Genomic DNA, 26,226 nt, shown 5'->3' with positions numbered 1-26,226 from the left:
TTTCAATAAGGATATAAAAAGGATTAGAAAGGACAAGTGAGAAGGGCAAAAGGAATAGCTTCATTATGAGATATAAGTGAAGAAAGTCGCATTCTTTTTGGCTGGAAAAGATGTAACCTCAATCAAGTGGCACGTCTATAAAATCAAAAGCTGCATGGAGATGGTAAATAGAGAACAGCTGTTGCCTGTTACTCCTACTTCTTGTATTGTCAGAAATCAAGTGAGTTTAGCAGCAAGAGGTTGAAAGCCAAAAGGAAGGTACTCCCCACAATGTGTAGTTACGCAGGGGAACTGCCTGCCACAGTACATTGCCAGTGCTGCAAATCTGTTCATCAGGTAATAAATACCAAGTCCTCGCCCCCTACTTCAGACAGTCCCTGACTGTGACCCTCAAGTCACCGCATGCTAGGAGAGTACAGCGAGGAAGTGTCATTATGATTTCCCCTGTTCTCTTCCCTAGATATACACTATCAAGCACTGGCAGAAACAAATACTGCATACAGACAAAATCTGTCTAACATGGTACAACTGCACTTAAATTCTCCATACGAGAGGTTTCTTCTTTTGCTCTAATTTGAGACACCATAGAAGTGATCTGACAAAGAATCAAGTCATGCCACCACCCTGCTTGTACTTAAAGAAAACAAATGCTAATTAAAAATAACATGTTTTAAAAGAAAACTGAAGTCTTATAATATCAGACTTCTTGAAGTTCAGACTCATGAGATATTAGGCTATAAAAGAAAGCGTAAAACACAGAAGCACAGTGCTTAGGGGTCCTCAAATTAGCATGACACCAGGAGGAGAACCGCTATCTAGACTTTTTGTCCATAAAAATACCAACCATATGAAGTGTTTTAAAATGCACAGGCTGGCACTGTATCTGCTTCTAATGCAAGAAAATTCCATTGAGAGTTCAGTGAAATGTCAAAGAGACACTTTGTGAACCCTTTGAATCCTTTGAGGGTTCAGGGCAGCGATCACGAGACAGCAATGCAAAGTTCAGCGCACACCAGGCACCATCAATAAGACCCTTCACTGTACCTTTACACAAAGGCTCTCACACCCTTGGGCAGTTTACCATATCTCATGAATTAAAACCAGTGGTAAAAATACAGCATGACAGCACTCCCACTGTCTGCTTACCAGCAGAATTCAGGCAGCCCAGCAGTGAAGCAGAGGGACCCAGAAACTCTGTTGAAGCAATTGCTCTTAGAATACCAGAGCCTTGACCCAGATAGACCTCTGGAAGAGGGCTCCACCACCCAGGGCTTGGGCTGTAAGACATGCTGGGTACCCCTCTCTGGTGCTGGAACAATGGTGGTGGCCTCACCCATGGGAGAGGTGCTGCTTCTTCAGTGGAAGGAGCTACAGGACAAAGTGGGCAGACTGGTACACCGTAAGCAAGGGTAAACAGTAAGTAGACAGCTCTTCACAGAGACCTTGCGGCGCCACAAGTCCCAGCCCTATGATGCACAGAAAAAGAGACACCTAGGAATTGCAGTCTGAGTGGATGGAGATTCCTAAGATGGGGGCTGAGTGAGGGACAAATCCAGAAAATTAGTGACTTGTGGCAACAGAAGGAAAGCCTGCAGACACGCATTTCCAGAACAGTTATACTGCCTGGGATGCTGTTGAAAGACTGATGAGTCTGCCCAGGTTCAGCTCTTAGACAACCACCCTTTGGCTATTCATTCATGTATGAATCCATGATACTGCCAGGTGTGAACCTGAGCATATGTGCAGTGACTGGAGATTCAGGCAGGAGTGTACACAGCCTACCAACACCTGGCTGCATGGATGGTGTCAAAAGGCAGGTTTCTAAGACCATAGGACCTGCTTTGAGGAATGAGGGGCTGCTGGCCAGGATCTGTGGGACAAAGTGAGGCAAGCAGCATCATGGAGAGATTCTTGCACTACTTCTGCAAAATACACAGAGGGTGGAAGCAAAGCTACTTTGGAGGAATATAGAAACATCTCCTGAGCACGTGGGGAGATACTCAGGGAACCCTGGAATTCAAGTTTGGAAGACCACTGCTCAGTGGGACAGCAGACCTGGTGACAGTGGGTGTGGAAACACCTGAGATATTCAGTACCTCTTTTGCTTCCTTTTTTATTGGGTGCCCCAGATCAGAGTCTAGTGGCAGAATCTACGGGAGTGAAACTCCATAGGCGGTACAGATGGACTGAGTCAGGGATCTCTTAAACCACTTGGACACATGCAACTCCATGGTACCAGATGGGAGGCATCTGAGGGTGCTGAAGGAGCAGACTGATCTGATTGCAAGGTCATTCTCTATCATCTCTGAAAGGTCATGGTGATCCAGGGAGTTGCCTTGGGATTAGGAAAAAAAGCCATCATCAAGAAGGAAAAGGAGGACCTGGAGAACCATCTGCTAGTCAGTCTCACCTCGGTCCCTGTGAAGATTATGGAAAAATCCTCCTGGAACCTACATCCACACACATTAAAAAAAAAAAAAAAAAAAAAAAAAGGAGGCAACTGGGAACAGACAGTACAGATTCATCAAAGGGCATATGATACTTGACCAACCTGGCAGCTTGCTTTAAGGGGCAAGATCTGGTTTAGCGAGCAAGAGAAGAGCAGTGAAAGTTGTTTATCTTGACTTTAACAGGGACTGTGACAGTCTTCCAGAGTGAGAGTGACAAGTGCTCACTGTGAGAAGTGAGCAAGACGTGACCTGAAGAAGTGGGCTACCAGGTGGGTGGACTGCTGGCTAGACCCCCAGGCTCTATGGGTTTTGACCAGAAGTACAAAGTCCAGCTGACAGACATTCACCAGTAGTGTCCTCCAGAGGTCAAAATTGGAGCTGATACCGGTTAGTGTCTTTACTGAGAACCTGGGGGATGGGACCGAATGCACGGTCAGCAAGGTTGTGGGTGACACCCCACCGGGGGTGGAGCATGCAGACAATACCCTGAAACAGTAGTCTGGAACAGCCCTGGGTGGCCAATCCAAGGGGCATCCAAAGGCCAGAAAAGCAGGCAGGTTGAAAATCTCAAGTTCAATAAATGCAAGTACAAAGTCCTGTACCCAGCATGGAATAGCCTTATCCATATAAACTGGGTATCAATAGGCTAGGAAGCTGCTCTGCAGAAAGAAACCTTTGGAGCCTGATAGCAACTTTCACATGAATCAGCACTGTGTGTCCTTATGGCAAAAAGTCAACTACACCTACAAACAAGTCTAGTAACCACAGCAATAATCCCAAAATGCACAGGTTTAATAATTGCCTTTGCTAAGGAGTACTGTAATAAAACTGAAGATTTTTGCACAACCAGGTATTTTTCCTCCCTTCAAAATACTGGATAATGGATAACAAAACCTTTATACCATGGAAGTAAAAGGAGTACTAAAAACACCTTGGAAAGAGTAGAAACAGAGGCTGTAACTTATCAAGAATAAAGGGAAAGGAGGAAAAATGGGTACATTCAAGTCTTGTTACTTCTGAAGGTCAAGTGGTTTTCTTTTCCCCTCTGACAAAATCCATGATACACTTGACACTATAGCAAAAGGTCATCTTTAAAATTACTGCTCATATAAAGTGCATTGTTTCATTTTACCACCTCTTTTACGAACACAGTTGGCACAGGAAAGAATGCTTACTCTTTTCAGTATGACACATGACTATTCAGTCATTTTTATCTCTGGCCCAACTTCATCTTTGTTTATACTAGTGATCAGTCTTCAATATGACTATGTGACAGATTTGACAAAGGACTTCATTGCTGTTACTCAACTAAATCAGGATTCTACACTGGATGTGGCACCTAAACAGACAAAGCAGATGTAAAGTTTGTTTTCAAAACTTTCAGATATGAATAAACAGTAGTTGGCACAAAGTAGGAGCTCATCAAAATCTGACACAACATTTGCTATTTCTAAGCTATTAATATCAATTTAAACCAAATAGAAAGTGATTAACTGAACAGCATCTAAGGAAAGATTGATGGCCTACACAAAATTCAATTTTCAGCTTCTCAGTCTATTTAGTAATGAGGGAGAAAAGACTGGTATACTCTAGGTAACATATTAGGCATACGTATGGATTTTTGAGCAAACTTCTGAAAAATGAACCAAGCGCAAACTGTCAACACGAGCATTGTCTAAAACTCCATATATCTGAACTGTTAATGAGGCCTATCCAGTTGAGCGTGTCTTTAATTTGAAAAGAGAAGTGATACCAACGCTAGACTCAGGTTTCAGAACTACTTTTGCTACTGTGCTGTATTTTTTTTTTTCTTTTTACTGACCCACGCTCTGTTAAGTTGTTTTGAGTGCTTGTTTGCAGAGAGCTCATTACCATCAGTTCATCAGGAAATAGGCCAGTTTGAGGATAAACAAAGTGTTACCTAGTTTCAACATTATAAAAGCAACAGTAAAAAAATATTCAAATTAGAGGGTCAACCCATCACCTGTAGAAAACAGGTGAATTGCATGTCGTCTTCACAGAAACATAAACACGGCTGGTAAACTTCATCAGGCAAAAAATATGCAGGCCCTTGAGTATGCCAGTGCTCTCTTCTGCTCAGAAGTTAACACAGAGAGAAGTACTCTTCACTGGGCTACACTTGTTTGACAGATTTTGAAAGCCATTCTGTCTATTCAAAAGTCATCTGTTCAGTACAATTCAGCAACAGTAAGTTCTGAACGAGCGATGAGAGAAAACAGATCATACTAGTCCGAGCAGTATGAGAGCACTTCATTAAAAGCAAACTTACTCATCAGAAAATCTGAGGGATGTAGGTCAGTAAAATCAATTTCCATTCTTCTTGCTCTGTGCAGGAAGACTACGCTTTTAATTCATCAGAAGGGAATTTTCAATTCATAAGTCAATTTTTTAAATTCAAAAAAACTATCAATTATTTCTATGAACCTGGTAGGCCTTGAAACGAAGGAAGAATAAAACAGAAACATAGTGGCAACGACTACGCTTGAAAAAACAAGGATGAACTTAATAGACAAAGGCAGAAGTTAGGAGTTCATAAAGGCTTTCCTACAGATAAATTAGAAAGCATAAATATGCTAATAAAAGTAGAAGCTCTTGTGAGATGAAAATCTGGCTCATCACGTAGAAAAGCAATGACAAAAATGGAAGAACAGATACGTACTCCATCCACAATTTTGTCAAACTGTTTATAACTGTGTGGAACTTAGTCACTGTGCACTTGAACCTCTTATTCTCCTGATTTACTTATCTAAGTAGTCTTTACTTAACCTCTGAACTTCTATGATTAATTCTAATTACTTCTACATATATATAGTAAGGAAGTAACATTTCTAAACTGAGTAGAAACATTTTCAAAACCAATCTCAACCAGTTACTGCAAGAAAATTAATTTAAAAGACATTGCTATTTGGTACTTTTCAGAAACATCTTAACTATAATAATTTAATTTCTGAAAACAGTTTATCATTTTGCAAATTAGAGTGCTTCACAGTTTCTCAAATGAGTTTGTAAGCAGCATGTACTATTTTGATTAAATCTCCTCAAAATTTTCCAAGAAAACAAGCAAGCATTCGGTCAACACTTTCAAGCAGTTCCCACTACTACACAGTCTTCCCTGATTCTCTTGCTAATCAGCGCTATTCAAATAAAAATGATCATTTGCAGATTAACAACTACCTACTATGGCCCAAATGTTAATTATACTAGAAATATAGTTTACCTTCATTTAAGAATGATTAAATATGTGAAAATTAATTGCAACAGGGTCAAGGAAACAGAAATGATCAACCCCAAGATGAAATAAAACCAACTGAGATTACCTACTCTGGCAAAACCAGGATGGCCCACATAATCCATTCTGTAGCACCCAGAAAGAACCGCCGTGTGAAATTTCAGAGTGCGATAGCAGAAAAGTCTAGTAATTTACTAGGCATACTACCTGTAACAGGTATAAATGCAAGGATGCTCAGAAGGACATCAAGTTGTCCAGACATACATGGTTATTTTTAATATATTAAAGTATATTAATACTGCATTAACATAGTGTACATCAATGAAGTTATTAATAGTATATAAATACAGACTGAGTGAATGATCAGGGATATAAGTAGATCAGAAGTTGAATAAAAAGCAACACAATTTTGATAAAATTAGAACAGTGTAAATTTCATTCAATCTACAACTGCCTTCAAAGTTACTGCAGTCAGCTAGTGCAAAACATTTTAAATGCAGGTCCCACAAGGAAAATTGTTATTTAAGATGAGGAAGATCAAGATTAATACAAAATTAATGTGGATAAACAAGATGATTACAAGAAAGGCTGTAAAGGCTTATTAAAAAAAAACAACTTAGTAGGCTGACAAGAATGCACCTTTGATAATCTGGCAATTATTTTCCTTGGTAATCTTGGTGCAAATTTAGATGGGTGATCTTGAGACCTGTTGCCGTCAAGAAGGAAGAAGTGATAAAGTAGGAAGAAAGACGGTTTTGTGGACTGGAATAACAGAATCGAGACAACATTTAATAAAATACATTCAATAATATGCATTGGAGTGTGTAACTTTGCTATCAGCTGAAGAGTTTCAATAAAGCAATGCCACTGTCACCCAGTCATGGCCAATAAGATTTTTGGATGCATCATTTAAGTATTTTCCTTAGATATAAAAACAGAAACCATTGTACAATGCACCAGCATCCCACAAGGGAAAGGAAGAGCTATGCATTTGGCAAAGATGATGTTTCAAAGTAAATCCCTGTGGATTTATAAGAGCCCACTGCAGGGGACTGGACGCAGTGATTCAAGCAGCCCTTTCAACTCCCACTCTTCCAGCCTGGAATTCATACGAGAGTAATGAACACAAAGGAAAAGGTCTAAATTAATTGCTTCCAGAGGCAAATACAGATGCCAGATCTTTGTCATAAAACTTCTCCATACCAGCTCAGTATTGGGGAGGGGGTTGGTGCTTTTAAGCTGGTCTTTCAGAAGAAAAAAAACCCAAATATCCACATACAGGAATTCCCCTAATGCCAAATTCTCCCAATAAATTGTTTTTGAGAACAAAATAAAATATTATTTACAGAACTCCTCAAATGAAAGTCTTTGAAAGGCTTTCTTAAGTTACTACTTCTCCCCAGTCATAGCCAATACATTTGAGACTGACTTTAAGAAAGCCCTATCTTGCTTGCAGGAAGAAACTGCAACGGGCAAGGTTTCAAAGGACCGGATGAACAATACTTTAATCAAATAATAAGGGTTCAAAACCAATTTAATCCACAGATTTTTGGATTCACATTCTTTTTTACAACAATTTTTGCTATACAAGAATAAATAGATCCAGGAGGGAGACAAAAAATTCCCTATCAGAGTATCACTGAAAATATTACAAGAGTTCAAGAGGATAGCTAATATTTGGAAACCAAGAATACAATAAAAGCACAAAGACTACTGCTGTCGTATAAACAGCGAAGATTCACTAGATTCCCATGACTTTATAGCAGCTTTCAAAAGGCTGAGGCAACAATTTAATTTTTCTGTCTGCTCTCCAGGTTGAATAAAAATTATCTAAAAATAGACAGATTTATTCAGGGACCCTACAGACATTTCCATTCTCTCAGCTTCTTTAAGATTTAAACTATACTTCTATTATGTCCAGTGAACAGTTAGTGTACCTGACTTAGTATTACCAGTCCTATACATCTTCTTTGAACGCTGCTTCCAATATTAGGAGTATATCATTAGTTCAATTTAATTAACAAAATGAATACACGGATATATAGTACGTTGAAGCTCATAGCAGTAGGTTTTTGCATAGGCATCCTGTTATTGGGTATTACAGTACTGGCAGGTAAGTTCAAACCACTGTTATTCAAGTCTTTTCCTTCTTACATCAAACAGCAGATATTGCCTCTCCTGACAGCTACAGAATAGGCGATCCTTTTAGGAAAGCAGATTTATATGTTGATAGACAGTTATTCTTTTTCCTGAAACAACTGCAGTCTTAAATTGGGCTACTGACACCTCAGATGCTGATGGAGAGCAAACATTCCTCTCCAAAGCCACAGCTACTTCACACACACACTCTGGGAGGGCTACTGAGCGTGCTTGACTTAAGAGTAATAGCCAGCTAGAGAACACAGAGAGTATTTTCATCAGCAAGTATCACAGGCAGCACGAAGACAATGAGCAATTCACGAGTGAAAAGCTTTTGTTATTAACAGCAGCAAGAGAGGATTTTAATGTCAGTGCTAGCAATGTATCAGGCTCATAAATCCCTGACATACGATAATTAATGCCTGAAGATGCCTCAGTAAGATCTCTTTGAGCCTTCTGCTACCCTTCACAGGGGCCTGAGGTGGGATTTTCTTCAGTTTTTCTTTTTGGAAGATTCACAGTTGGTGACACAGCACTTAGCTTTTTCAGTACAGGAACACTCCTGCCCATCAGCATCCCAGAGCTATAAACTGACGCCAATCTTTAATAAATCCCTGAAGAGCTGCGCTAGCTGGTCTTCCAATCCCAACACTACAGGGCTGGAAAAGGAAAATCTGGGTCACATCAGCACAGGTGCTCTAGGTGAAGACCTCCATTTCCTCAAGAAAAACAATTTTGTCATGTGAGCTACAGACCTTGCAAGTTCACCATTACTCAGATGAAACAATTTGTTAAAACTAAGTAATTTTAGCTTCCCTAATGCTGGTCATGCAGCTAAATGCTGGTTCCAAGGCTTTTTTAAGAAATAAAAAGCTGAACTACACAAAATTTCTATTACAACGGGATGGCTTCACAGCAGTCAAGATTAGGCTATTAGTATACTATTTGCTGTCTGCAACAAAAACCTGTAAACACCTCCACATGTTTTAGATATTCAGGCTTGTGACACGATGTAACACAGCATGAAGACTTCTAGCCAAAAGCAGCATCACTTGGCCTTACAAGGCATATGTTCACTGAGACCAAATGCATGCAAGCAGTCAAGAATTTCTAATAATCAAGAAGTCACACATTCTAAAGACTATTTTAAATCATCTGACAAGTCCAAGATGAGCTATAAGTAGAACAGGCGAGCTGACAGGACTTCTTTTAAACTTAAAATTCCTGCTGAAAAAAAAATTAGATTTACTATTGTGAGCAATCTTCTTTAAGAAATCATATGCACTAGATTAGACTACGTGGAAGTAAAAACACAGTAAGCTGTTCCATATTCTCAATGCTCATATTTTCCATCTTCCTTTATTATGTTTCTGCATAGTCCAGAAAATCAAATTTACTTGCAAAAATTTTTAAAAGTTCTACATTAAAATGTGAAACTGCAAACTCAGTTTTTACCCAGCTGAGACTGAACTAAAATGAATCCTATCCTTATCAATAGATCACTCTTCATACAGATGTGTCAAATACTCAGTAGAATTTTCTGCAGATGATACTTTTTCCTGTCTGCACATGTCAACAGTTAAAAACGTCAGGTTGCATTTGCTTTTAAGTACTTTGAGGAAATAAGCAGATTCTTCTTGAAAACAGTGGTGGACACAGACAAAGGGGGTTGGAATTTACTCTCTATTCTGCTATTAAGATAGAAGAGAAGAGAACTAGCAACTCGGGTGTCAGTATTAAAGAATCACAAATTTCAAGGAGAAATCTTTGACTACTTAAAGGTCAGAAGAATTCAGCTTCACTAGCTACACATTTTTCATAGACAAAGACATAAGCAGACTATGAACAATCAAATAATAATTCCTTTACAAGGCAATCTTGAAACCTTCATACATTAGGAGAAATTGTGAAATCTAGCAAGTTAAGTCTCAAATGTTCTAAAATATTCAACCTCCATAAAGCTTCTGATTATTCTTTAGATATGTATCAAAGCCAAAAGCTAGAGTGGTATAAAATTGTTCATTAATTCTTCAAACACTTTTAAAGACGGCAGAAAATTACACAGGCAAATAGTCATCATTAAGGATGAATCACTAATGGGCAAGAATTTGAATTAAAGAAAAGCAGAGTCAGCTAATTAGGAAAAAGATTATAAAGGAGATTTCTGCAAACATAGGGTAAATTGCAGTGAACAGATTCAACCACGCTTATGTGAATAACTGCAGAAACCTCTAATCCTGAATACTTTCTATTGTAGATTACAAATCCAGAAGGGGAACTTGACGAATACCAAATACATTCAAAGAACATTTTTTCTCTACCTTCATTATATGTGGAAAACATTAAAAAAATGTAAGTGTTCTACAAAAAAAAGCTTTGAAAACAATACAAGTAAAGAAAAATTGATGTTACATGCTGGGGCCATAGGGTGTTTATGCTAGAGAAGCTAGCTGAATTCTGACTAGAATAACTGCGGAACCTGCTGACAAATCAAATACAGGCAGGTATCAAATTAAAAACTGCTGAATAGGAAAATGCATGTGAATAAACATGAAGACTTAAAGAATTAGGAAATATAATTTGACAAAATAAGGATGACAATCACTTAACTCATGGTGGGTTAAGTTATCTCAAGTAAAATGACGAGTGGTAAAGAATTCAAAGGTTTTGTTAACAGGTTTTCTTCTCATCCCTTTAATCTGTGATGACTGACAGTACAAGAGAATTTACAGAACTATCAGTACTGTCTATTTTGAACAGCTGCAAAGGGGACAACTGTTTTGGGACATTCTCACAACAAAAGTCTACCCTCCCTTTCCTTTTCATTGTGTCTTCCTCTCTGATATTCAAGCAAGCAAACTATCCTTAACTCTCAGACAGGCAGCAGCTCTGACCAGTTCTGTTCCATACACTCCTTCCCCCACTGCTCTTACATCTACATCTCCTAGCTTGCTACCATACCAACAAAAATGAAGATAACAGGTGAAGCGGAGCCAGGATGAAAAAGTGCTTTTCTGTTGCTGCTTGAATCAAGACTTCATAATAAAAGGAGGAGGAAGGAGGAGAAGTTAAGACCCCACCTGCCTAAGAAATATACAGCTGCCCATATGTTCCAAAAAAACGGAAGCACACAGTATTCACCTATCCACCAAATATGTCTTTCTGTAACTGTAAAAGTAAACAACTATGAATGGTGGACAAAAGCCTAGAAATTTTAATTGACCTTAGACATACACCTAGCCCATTATAGGTTATCAGCAGGCAGAGCTTCCACATTCCACTAAGGGGAGGGGAAAGAATTCAGTTTGACCCACCCAGGTCATATGCCAGTCCTAATGCAAATAAATGAAACGGTCTTTACATTAGCAGTCCCTAGAAATATGAATACATGAAAAAGCTAGATTGGTAAACACCAAAAAAAAGCAACCACAAAGCACAACTGAATAGTCATGAAAAACTGGCAGAAATTTGATGGCAAACAAAAAAAAACCCCAATATATGATCATCCAGCAGAATAAAATCATTTTTAATTGCAGAATACTGAGACTATATAGAAAAAAAACCCAAAGACTAAAAAGGACAAGAAATCCAGTCTATTAATTTTGTTGTGAACAGCTTTGTCCTCTCCTCCCCTGCCCCAAACTAGATATACTAGAAAACCTTATAAAAAAATATTTAGAAACCAAGACTTCATTTGCTAGTGTTTACAAACAAACAGAACACTTGCTACATTGAAGCCTTTTCTCAGACCCATCTCCAATACTACGGTAAATATTTTAAACCTCTTTATATTCACTAGAATAGTATTTTCAAACAATTAAGCAAAAAAAAAAATCCACTAGGTAAACTTGGTTTGCTGAAACTTAAAAATACAAAGTATGAACGCTGAGACAACAAGGACTTTGCATTTAAATCCAGCCAAGTGTAACAAAGAACATCTTGGTTTTATACTTTTTCAGAATGAGCTTTCATTTGCACTCTGCACACACCATTATAAGAAGTATACCATTATTAATGTGAGAAAATGTAACAAGAAAGAAAAACGGTCTATATCAAACAGGTGGATATAAATTTAAAGAAGCTCTTGGGTAGCCCTGTCAAGTCACTGTAATCACAGCACTTGTGCAGGAAATTCCAGTTTGGATTTCCAAAGCTTAAACAGAACCACTGAGCATGCTTCCCAACTTTCAAATTCATCGAAAAATTAAAAAAATTGACATTCAAGTTCACATTTGATCAAAAGTACTAGTGTGGAAACGGTAAATTGAGTTCTGCAGAAAACAGCAATCCGGCTTTGTTAATGGCTTCAAAAATCTGTACTTTTTTTAAACAAGAACAAACCTATCATGTTTTGAGTTCCTTTGTAAAAGAAAGTGCTAGAAAAAACAAAAATCAATAAATCTGCAAAAAATCAGTTTTCACTTAGATCATGGAAGTATTTAAACAAAGTCATTTTCACAGGAAAACACTACATTTTCAGCATGCTGTAATAAATGCTTTTCCAAAGTGGCTGGATTTTATTTCTTAACTCTCTAGTAGAAAAATGGTAGATTCGCTCACTTGTTAAATTTCAAGACTACGGTCTTACAGCTAATGATTCCATCTGGCTTAACTTGCAAGTTTTCATCCTAATATGAGAAAGGCTTGACAAATTTAAATAAAGTGGCCATATCAAGATAAAGGTATTGCATCAGTAAGGGGGAAAGAGTAAATAAAATTTAGAATGTGTTATTTGTTGCACTGTGCAGCGGCCCAGAGAAATCTGAAGAGTGTGATACATAATTTAAGGCAGAAAGATTATTTCTTGAAAGAGTTCACTTTTAAGAGTTCACTTTTTTTTCCAGTTACCTAGAAGACTGATACTAACAAATTTCTGCACAGTACCATAGAGAAAACAATCAGTATAACAATAGGTATGGCAGATATGTATTAAACTTCACTAAATTACTTAAGTCTCCTCGCATACTCCTGTGCTTATTACTTTGCCATTTTTTTTTGCAGAAGTTGTCAGGCACTTTGTAAAAAACAGCTAATGTATTTAATTTGACATATCACTTTTCAAGGTATAGAGCTGGTAGCAACTTAAGCTTTTTTTTACAATTCAAAATTCATACCTGACTAGAAGCCAAGAGAGAAACAGGTCACCATAAAAAAAGTTAACGTTTTCTGACACATTAAAAAAGGAAATATGATGTCACTGTTTTGTGACTTCAGCTATACATGAATTGAAGACCTCGGCATTTGAGTAATACAATCACTTTTTAAAATTTAAATTAAAACAGATACTTTAAAAATCTCATTTAGAATTCTGTGCTTCAATTAATTTAAAATTCCTTTTCAGTAACTTTTCTGAATTATTTTCATCTTCTTGTAAGATACTGGAATCTTTACAACGAAAGAGAGCAGATATGCTTGAAAAGCCATACTACGTGCTTGAAGTTCCACCAACACACTACTGCGTGAGTAGTTGGTACTCCAGGTTCTCTCTCATTCCAACACGCCAGACTTCTGCTTTGCCAGCAAAAATTTACACAGCAATGAAGAAACTCAATCAGCGAGCTGATATAGCTGAAAAATAACCAAGATCAATTGTGGTTTTTCAGCTATACCAGTCTCCCAGTGCAGACACAGACCAAATCACATATCCCCCCCAAGAGCACTCAAATCTGTTACCTCATTAAACTCACCATTATAGTCAACCACCACAGAAGAAGTGGATGGGTGAGGGTAAAAGAAATATCAGTGGATGTACAGCTTCAGAGGCCATAAGCAGTAAATCCAGAAATAAAAAATTTGCTCTGCTTTTTTTTTTACCCTAATTTTTTTATTCTGAGTAGTCTCTACTATATTATTTAACCGTATTGGGTAGTACTTTTGGGTGTATTTTTCCCCTCTCCCCTAAACTGATGCTTGTTCAAGCTGTACTTTTTAAGCACTGAATTTAAGAGTACATGACAGATTAAGATCTTTTGAAGTTGACTGGAAAAGGCTCCACTTAGACCTGAAACGGGCTTCTCCCTTTCCCCCCCACTGAACCTGAACTTCAAACTTGTCCCCAGTGAGTTCTTCAGAACTCAGTCTGTGAAAACTAACCTTATGAAAGGTGCTAACGGGTTTGCAGGAAAGACAAAAAAAAATCAAGGTGAAAAATAAGCACAAAATGTCAATACCAAGGATATCAGGCAGAGGACAACATTTAAAACACTCAATACAACTGAACTAGTTACGAAGGAAACAGACCTGTCCTACCACATCCATCTTGTCCTGTTAAACATTGGTTCTCCACCTTGTTTCAATCAAACTTAAAAAAAACAAAAACAAACAGTAGCAAGTGGGAGGTGCACACAGAGAGAAGGCTTGACATAAACTTAGTTGTTAAACACCTCATTGGGCTGCCAGTGACTACACAGTCGTAGTTTAATAAGTCATCTCTTGTCTGACAAGGATGCCTTAAGGGAACTGTGTTTACTGTAGAAACACAGAAAATGAAAAACAGGCTTTCTTAGTTCAGCTGGATGGAAAACTGATCTGAATTCCAGCTGATTGGCCTAGACCACTCTTTTCAAGATGATATTATACTGAGTAAAGGTAAGTTTAGGAAAACTAAAACTGGGGTGCTTTACCCACTTGGATATTGTACGTTCCAATATCCTGAGACAACCACAGTAACCGATAAGTTAGATCTCTAAAGAGATTCTTATGGACACCTGTTTAATAGCTGCAGACAACTGAACTGGCCCAGTGGGACCCTGAAGGAACAGAAGAAAAGGGAATATGCAATGACAAAGTAGTAGCATACATGCAGTATCCAAGTGCTCCCTTTGCTCTAAGATACATCCAAAGCAGACAGACCTGACCAAAGCATCAAAAATCCCTGGATCACATTTTGTACTGACCTCCTCTGCAGGTTTACAGCCATCTGGATGGTCCACTAGCACTGGTGGCAAAATCCCAATACATTGCTGTAGAGTGCCTGTGGTAGGAACCATAAAGCAACAGACTGGCCTAGGCCATTCTGACATGAACGTAGAAGCACAAGAGGTCTTCCATCCACAAGGTCTTAAGGCTGTCCTAGAAGAAGAACAGAAATTCAAATAAGTTCCCCACTCAATTGTGGCAGAGCTTGAGGTGGAAGGGGAACGGGAGGAAAGTTTTCCAGCATTTAAGACTTCAAAATCCTGTGCAAGGGAGAAGGAGCCAAAAGACTGCTTCTAAAAAGAGGCAGTGAACTAAGCCTGTGAGGAAAACAACATATGCAGGGTAGAGTGGAGAGGTGGAACAAGTCATCAAAATTTTTTAGCCTTTCAGATGATATGATTTAAGTGGGAGGACTGCCTGTCCTCCCAAATAAGCAGTTATCTATTTTTGAGTTCTATATATGTCGTCCTCTATCCAATCATGAACGCTTAGCACAACAAACTATGAATTGTTCTTGATAAGGCTAAAAAACAGCCTCCTCAATGGCACACATTCACATGAGCAGCTCCCCAGATGATCATTCTTCTGGACTAAGTTTTGCCATACATATCCTAGTTTATAGATGCAGGGATTTTTTCCACATTCTTTCATCTCTCGCCCACAAGTTAAACATTAGCATCTATAATGACAGCTTTTGTAAAAAAAAAAAAAGTGTTATTAAACTAACACAGACCTGATGCCTAAGTAATGTTTTTTCACTTCTAAAAAAAAAAAAGTGACACCTGAAAAATGATGCCTGAGCCTTTCCAAGTGTTATCTGTTAACATTTTAGCAATATTGAATGCATTCCTTCAAATCTCTTCCTCTACCCTGTTAATACAGCAGTTTCTGAAGGAAATTCTGAGCAGCTGAAAAATAAACAAAATATCTTAACAGACAAGAAAGCAGATTTTTTAAATTTTTAATACAACTGCAACTTGCCTGCGCTTAAGTAATATTTGCCATATATTATGAGCTTATGTGTTGTATTTGCTACATTATATATGAGGCTACCAAGTTAATTCAAGTTCATTGCTCTACCTGTTTAAACTGTTAGCTTTATATATTACCTGTCCAGACGAAAAATTATGTACAAGGGAGGAGAAAAAATAAGATGCCAACACTATGGTAACATGACAGTATGGAGGAAATACATGGTAAGGAAAGCTAAGATTGGCAGTGATAGAAAAGATGTTTATCAACTGCTTATTCTGAAACAAATTATTACTCCAGTACTGAGGCAGGTGAAGTAAGTATAATACTTGGCAGTTTCTCGTATTTTTTTTGCATAACAAAGTAGAAAGGGAAAATGCCTCAACTCTTAATTTTTTGTTCTCCATTTGAGGATAGATTACCAAAATACTGATGTAGGAATAGTAAGCAGTTCTGTATCCACAGAAGTGGCTTACAGGCTGAATTTTAGAAGAACTGGCTAAGGATCTCCCTGAAATAATACCTATTTTTGCCAAATCTAAAAAAAAAAAAAAAAAAAAAAGGAAGGTTTCAAAGGGCCAGAAAAATACGGATTCACAAGATGACCCAAGACATACCCAGGAGGACACCTAAAATAAATCACATGATTGTTACCTTTCTGAAAGTTAAATATTAAGAGATCATGACATAATTCTGAAGAGACCCAACCGCCTTTATCAAAGCAAATTAGTCACAACCTTCAAGAAGGTTAAACACGCAGTTTTCTATGATATATATGACTAGGCTCTACACATTGCACTGTGATATGCAATATGAAAAAAAAAAAAACAGTGTTGCTTATGTTAAATTAGCTTTTTTTATATCACTTTTCTTCAGTAAAAATCAAGTGCCTTACAGGGGTGGAGAACATGACCCATTTTTAACAGATGGGGAAACTAGTCCATTACTGATGAAGTGGCTGGTAAATCTGGGAGCAAGTTTTTTTCTAACCGCTCAAGAGTTTTAACTGAAGTGTCTATCTATACATCTCTCTGGTTAGATGAAGATCCACCTTTTAGCAATTTTGCTAATTTATATAGTTCTTCAAAGGATCCTAAGATGACAAGCTTTTTGTTCAGTGCTGTCCAGATACTGGACAGAAAGAGCTCTTATAAAACATACAAACAAAAAGCAAACAATGAGAGCAAGACACAGAGAATGGTCCATGTTGCCATTAGTAAGCAAGGCACATCTACCAAGGGCAGATGTTCGCTTTTTTGTAGTGAGCTTCCACACACTTAAAAGCTTATCGTTTCCCTTGATCTTTTCTTTGGGTTACAAAAATGCCAATTCAATCATTCTTTCTACACGTACCATCTTTTATAAATTGCCAGCCATTACCATTACCCTCTGGAGGCAAATTAACTGTGCCTACATCTTTGTTGAAGTACAATGGCCGAAACTGATACAGTACTTTGACCTTACAACACAGAACAGAGCAGAAGGTTCAACTCTATGTCCTTCAGATTATACCAGCATCTATTCATGCTAATATACACACACCCCTCTTCTTTCTGAACAATGCTGCACTGTTAACTCTCATTTCATAATCCATGGTTTGCCCTAGATCGAGGTGGCAAATGGGGTGGCAGGAACAACTTCAACAGTTGCTCTCCATCTTTTATTTTATGTTATTTTGACCTAAATGTAAAGCATTTCACTTATTCTTCTACATCACTATTCTTTCAGGCCATCTTTCCAACATTCAGGATTCTTCTGAATCCCAGTTTTGCATAGCTGCATTTATTTCCAAGCGCATCTTATCTTCATATTTCATAACCATATGGTATTCCATTACCCAGTTCATGAACAAGAACAATAAGCTGAAACAGCTACACAAAATCCCATACAATATGCTTTCCCTTGCTGAAAGTGAACTACTGAAAAATAAAACTCTGGCCACTGTTAACCTAATGATTTTACACACATCCTAAAATAGCTTTTTTTATCTAGGCCGTGTTTCCTTAGCTTGCTCTGTAAGAGTATCACATATGGCTTTCTTCAGTCCACAAGCTTCCTGTTGTAGAGGAAGTTAGATTGGCTTGATTGTGCGTTTCTGATCTTCACAATAAGCCTTCCAAATTTGCTTCCCTAAAATGCATGTTCAAAGAGCAGACTGTCTTACCTGTCACTACATCCCTCCAGTGTGTTTCTACTCTAGCTGTATTTTCCATTATATCCTGGCAGGAACACAAATTAAGGCACAGTATTCACACAGAACTGGCTGGTGATTTTCTTATGGTTCTGACTAGAAACAAAAGTCATTTTAGCCAGAAACAGGCAAAAACCAACCCAAACAAACAACGTGAAGAGGATGCACCGTGCCCTTTCATTTTCTTAGAGTGAATCCTAAGTAACCCCCAAAAAGTAACAACCTACACACTGCTGATGTGGACAGGCAAGTGAGTTAGGAGACCTGGACCAATAACAGGATATGTAGGTGAACAAAACCAAGAAAGCATCTGCTGCAATAGCATTTATGACTACTTAGATTAAGGCTACCAGTAGCCATTAGCTTTCAATGCTCCATACAATGTTACGATACTACACAATTTAAATTGAAGACTACCTCGGCTTTAAACTCTATATACAAACAGCCTACAGACTTAAATGAAATTGTTGGAGCTAGGATTTTGGAATTTGGAATCCACGCAGCTTCTGTTAATAAGAAGTTCTCACATCAATTTCAAATATTTCACAGGATGAAAGTTAGATAAGGATGATTCTAGGCACAGATCTCCCTTGCCAATAATTTTTACTGTCCTGTTTTATACTCCATTACCACCAGCTAAATGTTCTGTCATCACATGCAGCAGACCCTCTGCACAGTGTGTGCTGTAGCTTTTGCAAGTGGTACCTAATAACAAAGACAGGTTTTTTTGAAAATTGACTTCTCAGGGGAATCCAATACTCTGAGCTTTTATTTAAACCTGAACAAATTTTAACCCGCCACTCTGGTATGCTGACCAGATTCACAGACACAATGTTTGCAGACTGCAAAATGTAATTGTCTTGTATTGAAGTAAGTGTCTATACTGAACAATTTCAATATTTGCATTCCTATTATTCAAAGAACTTCCTTCTGACACATCTAATGTTAATAACAGCAACAATCATGCAGAGCTTCTTATGCACAATGAAATATCTATTCCTAATTGTCACTTTTTATCCCACTTACCACTTTCACCTCTTCCTAAACATAATATGGATTGACTGTATGATTTTTTTTCAGTCATGCATTATCTTCCCGGTCTGTACAGTCGATTTCTGTTTACTCAGTGACACACCTCCATACACAGGCAATCATACAGCTGCCAACGGTACGTAGCCAACACCATTTCATCAGCTCAGTGAAGTGGTATGACCCTGTACATGGTCAGAAACGTCAGAGCAAGGGAGTGAAGAGGAAAGAGTGAAAAGGAAAGAAAATTATTAGCCTGCCATGAAACTCCAGAGAAAACAGAGTTATAACACCGAGAAAACCACATCTTCTACCTGTTGGTCTTGAAGTGACCAACAATACATATAAAAAAGAGCATACAACAAAGCCACCACAGTTTTATTCCATAAGTCTCCATGGCTTTATCTTATACAGAAAGACAGCAAGGGAAATAATCATTTGAATAAGTCTTTGTTAATGGAGACAATCCAAAGTTTTTTTCCTGCATGCAATTTGTCAGAAAAAAAATAAGATTCACGGGCATAATTTATAAAACAATCAGCAAAACACAGGTATATGTTCGACAGGTGTAAAGCACATACTGCTATCATACTGTCTCCCCAAAACTTATAAAAAATTGTCAAGGTAACAGTTATTTCAATCCAGCTGACACCTAAAGTGTGTGCCCTTACATTTATTTGCCTTCATTAATAGTTCAAGCAACAATTCTAGCAAGTGCAGCCATGCAAACAATGCAACCTTCCTCTCACAGACCTCCTGCCACCTTCTGGGGACACTGGCTTAACTCAACACAAGCCAACACTCGCAGTGTGTAAAAGGGACCAAGAGTGGTTGAACCCATGGGTTGGTGGGTGTGTTTTTTGGTTTTTTTTTTTTGGTTTTTGGTTTGTTTTTTTTCCAAGACAAAAAAAAAGCTAATTTTCTGCTTTGCTGAGTACTGCGCTGCTGGAAAGCACAAGGAAAAAAAATACAAATACAAGACAATCTACTGCTCTGAACAGCAAAACGTCTCTACTATCGTATTCAGCATCATTACTAAATCTCTTTGGACTGTAAGGAATATCTTTTTCATAATTCATTCAAACCATACCTACACAGAATTGCACAACTTGAAAAAGATAAAAGCCATCTTTCATAACCTTACTACTGCTCCCTAGAAAGACAAAAAACAAACTACAGGTCCGTAAAGCCGATGGAAGTCTTTCTTAACTATCACGATTTAAAAACATTAGTAAAGCAAACAGCAAAACCAGTTTATCTTGATAGCGTTAATGTACATCAGCCCTAAGTATGAGCATGGAGCATCAATGGTCCAGGCATGCTCGCCTTCAGTGGGACTATCAACAAAGAGTTGTGTGTTGACTGCTGCGAGCTGGCAGACACCCTCTGCACCTTCTCTTCAGCCACCAGGAAACACTACCCTCATTGTTTCACAAGTATGCAAAGTAACCAGCACGGATTCATATGGAGGATGTGAGCCATGCTGCAAAATGCATTAGACACCTCTCAGCTCCTTCAGTTAACAAAGCATTCACTATGAAGGAACCCAGAAGTCAAGAAAATAAGATGTAGTGTCAACTACAAGTTTTCCGCTCATTTTGTTTGTTTATAAAGAGTGGGTAGTTTTTCAGTAATATTTCTATTGTAATAGGCTATTGAAAACTTAAAGACTGAGCTGTACGTCCCCCTCAAAATCTCCATCTTCCTATCCTATTCCACAGTAGTTTCCAATCCCAGTCTTGTCTTCTCTCCCCCTACTTGTGAGAGCTCAGGTTGGACCAGCAGCAGATGCACAATCCTTGACATTACAGACAACGCATCTCCTGTACACAAACCACTGACTTTGGACCTCACTGACAACTCTTCACCACAAGTCATGTGAAGGTCAGGAGACATCAGATAATTATTGCTTACTGTAACAGCTCAAATAGTTATCTTCCTCAAAAAATGTGTGTATGGCAACAGCCTTAAACCAAGCAGCAGCAACTAGGCAGACTCACCAACTCCCTCCAGTGTGCCAAATGGCATTAACCCAGCCATCTATATAGATGCGTACGTATAGAAAGTGGATTTCTCCATTTAGTTGTTATGGATATGGCTCAACTTCCACTTTCAGAGTAGTGGTGTTTGCTAGAAAAAGTGTACATGACAAACATAGGATCTCTTTAACCGAGAAAGACAATGCTTTCTATTTAACCTTTTCTAGTCTTCCCTGACTCATCAGAAAAAAGTTCCCAGACCTACTGATGAAAAAAATCCTATTTAATTAGGAATACAAAATAGTTAAATACATAACTACATTAAAATCAACCACAGCTGCCCTCAAATGTTCAGTAAAATTGTACGCCCTATGGTGCAATGCTTTCTTAAACATTGAGCAGAGTGCTTCAGGAAAGCTACCTGCTATATTCTCAGGTATCATCTCAATTGAATAATTTGTAACCTCTTGCTTTCTGTCTGATAAAAAACAAAACACCAAAACCAAACAAACAAACAAAAAAACCCAAACCAAAACAAAACCAACAAAAAACCAAAACAGTAGGAAAGCTTACAGGGGGAGGGTGTGGGAGAACAGAGTTTAGGAAAAAAAAAAAAAAATGTACCTGAGTTATTGTCATACCCATTTTCTCCACTTCCACTGATAACTTTTAATGGAACTACAGAGAGTGAGATGATAACAAATATTTCCCATTACCTCTGAGATGATCAGAGGGATGCAAAATTATGGACATTCAAATATACTGCTTTAATCGTGCTTAAAAGATCACAACCTCAACCTTACGAGGGACAAGAAATCAGTTTGCAAGTGGCAATAGGCAACTGTGGAAGAATAAAATTATAGCAATCTGTCCTATACATAGAGAAATGGAACTACAGAATTGTTCTAACCAAAGGCTTAGCTGTTTTGGAGGTCACACACGGTATTATAGTGTGCACTAAAGCATATTACTTACAGTGAGAAAAGTGGTGGTGGGGGAGGTATCTAAGCAAGATCCTAAGACTTGCCATCCACAACTGGCAGTACTTGAAATAAATCAACTGATAAATTTGCAAAAGCAAATGTCAAATTTACACAATGCTTCTCAACATTTACAAAGAGTCTCAATGATGTAATATTTTCTCATGAAGATAATAAACAAAGTGTGAAGTGGTAGAAAGTCCCCAAAGTAAAACCGCTGCTCCACACATCTAATTATGTCTGTTTAGACACTGAGAAATCATTTCTTCCAGCACTCTGGCATAAGAGACAGTCTACTGTCTATGCAGCTCTGTACCTTCATTGCGACAGAAATATAAATACTGGAGTCCTTACTCTAAACCAAATAATTTATGGCTGTACACAGAGCTAAAAAAGGCTGTTTACATATTTACTAACTTAGGAAACAAATGTAACCATAAAAAAACCTCACAAATCAAATAGGAGGTATTCTTTTGCAAGATGTAATTAGCACTTGTTAATCAAAGAGGAAAATGAGAAAATTGCATTCTTGTCCACAAGCTTTTATGAAGCCCTATATTACCACCCATTACAACACTAGTCCCCCAATAAGTAACAGAAATATTAGAGACAGCTGTTTAAGAGGTGAACGAGCATATCATAACTCCAAAGTCTAAAATAACACACTGATTATTAGGAGGACTTTAACTCAAGGAACAGGAAGCTTACAGCACATAGAAGTAAACCTTTAGGAAAAAAAAAAAACCAACAAAAAAACCCAAAAAAAACTAACTTAGCCTAGAGCACAGAAGTAATACATAGAACCTCCCCTAGGAAAAAAGTCTGGCCTGGGGACTCAGTTCTTTGAAAATATTAATGCTCCATTTAAAACAAAAATTTTGTGGCGAGGGAAAGAAATGGCAGTGAAGAGGGAATGGTTTGCTGCCTTCTGCCAGATTTAAAGCATTTCAGTAAGACTGTCTGTCAGTGTCAACAGGAGAATATGTACCCTAAAACAACAAACTGCTTGAGCGAGCATATGTCTTCATACACAAATACTAACCCTCCCACAGAAATTCTAGTTTCGGATATCTTCATCTGCCTCCAGGCAAAGCTCTGCTGCTTGCAACAGTATCTGAAATTTGGCTGAGCTGACAAATGACTATCATGTCTCATTTGCAAGAGCAGGAAGATCGCTTTAAACAAAAAAAAAAAATTCTTCTAAGTAGAAACAGGCAGGCAAACATTTTCTGGCTTCAGGTGAGATAATGGTCCCTATTTCAGGAAGTTTTGTTTACCACAAAGGAACACAGGAAACATTACGTTATCAAGTTTCCAAAACAATGGATTGAGTTAGTAATACCAATCCTAAATTCTTTCTTGTCCCTTTCTGTAAAATCAGTAACAGGGAGTTGAAACAGAATACTGAGACCTATTAACGCTGTCATAACAAGGATGAGGAAACTACAACAATAAACCAATGAATTAACTTTTCTAAAAAAAGCACTGCTGTTTTAATGCAGCCTTTGGCAATGCAGCAATCCAACAAACAGTTTCCAGAAAAGTGCTGCAAATCTTAAGGTTTCTTCCTAGAAACACCCTGTTTCACTTAGTTTACTAATTGCTGAGCCACTCAGCTATTTGCAGTGCCTTTCCTTTTACAAGCACAAACCCAGAAGATACTTCAGTATGCAGGAGACAAGATATGCAGTTTACATACACATCATGTCTAAAATCAAGAAAAAAAGTCAAGAATGCTGAAAATCGGCACTGCAGCACAAGGAATGCACAATACTGTTCCCCAGTCCCTAAGCATTTGCTTCTATCCCCACACTCCTTTCTGACATCACCACATTTGGGTACAGGCTAGAGCTAATTTAGCACAGAAATGCACTGCAATCCAGAAAATTTTGCAATCTATTTCACAATACGTGCCTAAGAAAGGGAAAGAATGACCTGGAAAGACCGTTTACTTCAGCCGCAGTGGCAGACCAGTGTGCTCACAAAGCTAACCACCTAATTCTTAAATTTTGAGACCTGCTTTTGTTGTTACACTAGATCTCAACAGGCCCATTACGTGGAAATTACGTCGTCTATTTTCTCTAATTGTTTGTTTTTCAGTTATTCTGTATCTGTTTTCTGTCTCAATTTAAACACCTCTTTAGCAGCTGCTGTGGACCAGGAACATTGTGAATTACATCATAACATCACGAGAGAAGGATTATTAATGTGATACCTGGCAGGCTGCTTCAGGGTCCGAGAAGCTTTCACTACTGGAAATCTCCATCAGCTATTCAGATTAAATTCAACCATTTAGCATTTTCAGTAACTGGAAAGACATCAGCTGCATAAACTGTTGCTTCCCTAAACCACCTGGCTACTTCAGGGTTGAGGATTATTTCTTGTTTGAATATTCTAGAAAGGGATAAAACAGGAATCTTCCATATAGAAGCTCATCCTGGTGTACACCAAAAGTTAGGTAGCAATACGAAAGCATCCAGAATGCTTTCAGAATGCATCCAGAAGTTCCTAATCAACCCCTAAAAACAAAGCTACTAAAGATAAAATAGTGTAACAAGTAGGCTAGGTACTCGCTATTTTGAAAGGAAGGTCTGGATATAGACACTATGATTTACAGCAGAATATAATCTGAACATCTTAATTGATAGCAGGTATGCTATACTATAGGACACTTCAGCAAGCACCAAAACGAAAGAAGGCATCTTTTAAAAATACAGTTAAATAAGAAGTAATGAAAACATGAATGTGCTACTTTTGTTCAATCTACACCGAATTCTTCTTATTCCTTTAGAACGATAGGAAAAATCTTTGCAAAGTACCGTACTGTCTTAAACCACTTAACCCAAAATGTTTAACTTTACCTCAAGACAAGGATGCAGGAAGCTCTCAACACCTTTGCACACCTCATGATATGCCAAAACAAAGCCTCCCAACTCATTCAGCTTTCAGCTCAACTGTTTGACAAAGTCATTCCCTTTGCAAACCACTTCTTAACATTAGCTCATGTGGAAAGTATCAACTAACTTTTTTGTGTACATTAGGAAATGTACTATGTTTTTTAAAGCCTCAAATCCAATTCATCATTAGTAACTAAACTAGAGAAGCTGTACCAGCTGAAAAAGCATTTTTAAGTTCTTCCTCTGCAACTGAAAACTTGGGGTTTCCCATTAACTCCCTGTGAGGCTCCCATTAAAACAGAAGACCATACATTTGTAAAAATACCTAAGCTGTATTTCCATTGTATGATACATGAACATTTGGATTCAAATTACTTGGATATAAAATTAATAAGAACCAACTTATAAGTAGCCACTCAAGTGCTTCATCAGCTTCAAAAGAACAGCAAATGCTGAGAACAGTTATTTGCTTTGCAAGCTGAAGTGTTGCACAGACCAAGTATACTCAAACCACTGATTTGTCAGCATTGCCCTTAGATTTGCACCAAAAAAGCATTCCACACTTCCAGAAACTAAGTTCTAAATAAACTCTAAATAAAAAGATGATGACTTAAATATGATCCTTTCAGCAAAAGCCTTATCAACTTTCCATATTCGTGGAAAACTTATATACAGAAGGGAAAAGTAAATTTGATTTGCAGTACCATAACAACAATATCCTGCTTACTCATCAAGAATGAATATTGCAAAAAGTTCACAAAAGACTAAAAGTTCAGTGCTGCCTTCAGCACATGCACGTAAAAAACTACAAGAATACAGACAGCAGGTAAATTTAACTTCTTATATAACTATCTTGTCTGTCTGGTTTGGACTACCTTGTGATGTTTTGCTCAAGAGACATCATGTCTTATCAAAATCCATCACCTGTCTTGTCTAACTTCTCAACAATTATTACAACACACCCCAGGGCTATAACGGTGCGCCCTATGCTGTAAATGAAAGCAGACAATACAAAAATGTTCCTTTTTTTTTTTTTTTTTTAGGTTTGTGTTTCCAGAAAGCACAAGCAAATATAAAAAGGAAACTAAGTCCTATGTCAAGGGTAAATGTTATTCTTGACAGAGTCAAGAGGGGCTGGAAGGAAGAAGCTGAAACTGAAATTGGCTAAACACGGTAATCATGCTGCTCAAAATTTTCACCTGCCAACAGGTAGATTCTCCCAAGTCAACATTTCTGCATTCTCTTAATGGTTCTGGATTTGCAAACTCTCTCTTACTACGTAGCTTGCTACATAACTGCAACCATCACTATTTGACAAAAGAACTAGGGAGATACTATTTAGCCATTTAAATATTTTTGTTATTTTCTAGACCAAGACGCATTTTATTCTCTCTTGCCAACTCTTCTGTTCCCCCCCCCGG

At 37.9% G+C, this 26,226-nt stretch overlaps 1 protein-coding gene across 3 annotated transcripts in view; it reads right to left on the bottom strand.

The window, feature by feature from the left end:
• The window catches only part of GALNT1 (polypeptide N-acetylgalactosaminyltransferase 1), an 86,475-nt gene that overhangs the window by 46,072 nt on the left and 14,177 nt on the right, over positions 1-26,226 (bottom strand). The window contains exon 2 of one of the 3 annotated variants that reach the window (XM_054190263.1): positions 14,736-14,910. The exons of 1 other annotated variant lie outside the window; for it this stretch is intronic. The gene's annotated coding sequence lies outside the window, so the exon portion shown is untranslated. The remainder of the gene's footprint in view (positions 1-14,735; positions 14,911-26,226) is intronic. One more of the 3 variants, XM_054190264.1, reaches the window with a different exon arrangement.

The sequence above is a fragment of the Rissa tridactyla genome, chromosome 2 (assembly GCF_028500815.1).
Source record: "Rissa tridactyla isolate bRisTri1 chromosome 2, bRisTri1.patW.cur.20221130, whole genome shotgun sequence".
NCBI classification, from domain to species: Eukaryota; Metazoa; Chordata; class Aves; order Charadriiformes; family Laridae; genus Rissa; species Rissa tridactyla.
The sequence above is the reverse complement of the archived record's forward strand: the minus strand, read 5'-3'. Positions and strand labels throughout refer to the sequence as shown.